The 2090-nt window shown below is 44.6% G+C and overlaps 1 protein-coding gene across 1 annotated transcript in view; it reads right to left on the bottom strand.

Moving 5' to 3' along the window:
- Positions 1–2090, bottom strand: part of Dram1 (DNA-damage regulated autophagy modulator 1) — a 40785-nt gene that overhangs the window by 16395 nt on the left and 22300 nt on the right. The window lies entirely within an intron of this gene.

Below are 2090 nucleotides of genomic sequence, written 5' to 3'. Positions count from 1 at the left end.
AACATAGTTCAGAGCCAGCCCAGGCAGAAAAGCCTGTGAGATTCATCTCCAATTAACCACTGTCCAAAACACATGTACATGCAGGGCCAGCATTACCTAAATGAATATTCTACTCAGGTCATTGATTTAAGGGTTTTGTGTTGGGTCTTTTTTTTTTCTTGCAATCACTGACACTGGAAACAGAAGGTAATACCCAACGTGACATAGTAAGTCCTACAGTGAATAGAACACAAAGAACATGTGGTATTTGAACACTTGTTAGAATCAGGCTGGCCTTGAACTTTAGATCGTCCCGCCTCCGCCTCCTGTGTGTAGAGAGGTCCGGCATGCACCACCACACCCAGCTGCTTTTTCATACTTGAAGATAGAAAAATGGAAAGTAACTGCCTGAGGATGTACTTGGTGGAGCCCTCCTGAGCAGCTCCTTTGTATCTGATTTGTGGTGGGTTGCTGCCACCTTGTGGCTCAAGAGTGAAGTACTTCAGTTGTGCACGAGGGCTCAGGCATCTCACCAACCGAATCCAATCACCTTCAGGTAGAAAAGTGCCTGTTATCTAGGGTCTAACCTATTGGATAGTTTAACCACTTTAGTGTTATATTCCAATGAAACATTTTCTTGAACTCCTCCGTGGACACCGTCTTCATCATCATCATTTAATCTCTGATTCGATCAAGCGCCAGAATCTTCCATTTTAGAAAATTCCTTGACCCTCTGAGTCCCCTTCTATCCATACGATTTCTCCTCTTCTCCTCCAGTCCACAGTAGGGCTCCACATCCATCTGGCCCCTGAGCTATTCCTCCTCCCTGTTTCCTGATGTCTAAGCACTCGGTTTCTAACCCAACGTTTTACTGAAAACTGTTTTTTGGAAAACTATCGTGACTCCCTTTGCTGTCCCAATTCAGTGAAATCATGCTGAAAGACAACTCAGCTACACGAGATGGTCCATTGCCTCTCTCATTCCCCTGAAAATGGCCCATCTCCTGCAGTCTCTCCCATTCCACAGTAAGAAATTAATGGTCTACAACATGATGCTGGACCTTCAGAGCACTGTATTTGGCAGTTGATATACAGCTGTTTGTCTCAATGAATTTGAGGCTTCCTTGAGAGCCCAGCCATCCTTCCTTCCAGCTTTGCCCAGCCCAGCCTTGCCTGTGACAGACTTGCTTGTTGATGTGACCACACTGCTCAGGAATCCCTGCTCTGGTGGGTCAGGGTCTTCTTGCTTTTCCTTTTCCTTTCTCTTTCCTTCTATTTCTTCCTTCCTTCCTTCATCTTCTTGCTTTTCCTTTTTCTTTTTCTCTTTTCCTCTTTCTATTCCTTCCTTCATCTCTTTCTTCTTTTCTACCTTTTTTTCCTCTTCTTTCTTCCTTTCTAACTTTTGGTACACGTACTGGGGCTAAAACTCAGGGCTTTACCCTTCCACTTGGCTTTTTTGTTCAAATCAGGCACTCTGAGACACAGCTCCACTTTGGGTTTTTTTAGGGGGTGGTTAATGGTAGATGTTAATGGTGGTTAAAGGAAGTCTTATGGACCTCCCCCTCCCCCACCCCAGCTGTCTTCATTCAAACCACAACCTTTGGATCTCAACTTCCTCAGTAACTAGTACTACAAGTGTGAGCGGCCAGTACCAGACTATACTTATTTATTTTGCCAGAGACTTTCTTCCACTTATCCCTGGAAAAGTTTCTCCCTGCAATTCTCTTGCTATCTCTCTTCTCTTCTGGGTACCATCTTGTTGTCATTCTCTTGTAGGACACCTGGATGAACTAACTCCCAGCTACACACAATTGGTTCCATGTTTTCTTATAGTTGGCTGGGAAACAGCTGGTTCCTCTATGCGCTCTGATGGCTGTCAGTCCTTCCAGAGATCTGCCCATGTTTCTAACTGGACACTGTTCCTACATGTCTCATCGGAGATGTCTCCGATTCAATGATTCCAAAACAAAGCTCATCCAAGCCATTCCTGTTACACACCTTATTTCTGCACATCCAAGAGAAAGATATGGAATCACCTATTACCCACCCATCATCCCCCTTCATTCTCAACTCAGTCACTTGTTGGCACCCACCTAGTATTTTCCCCTCTAT

The sequence above is a fragment of the Dipodomys ordii genome, unplaced genomic scaffold (assembly GCF_000151885.1).
Source record: "Dipodomys ordii isolate 6190 unplaced genomic scaffold, Dord_2.0 Scaffold3, whole genome shotgun sequence".
NCBI classification, from domain to species: domain Eukaryota; kingdom Metazoa; phylum Chordata; class Mammalia; order Rodentia; family Heteromyidae; genus Dipodomys; species Dipodomys ordii.
Note: the sequence above shows the minus strand (reverse complement) of the source record. Positions and strands in the feature narration are given on the sequence as shown.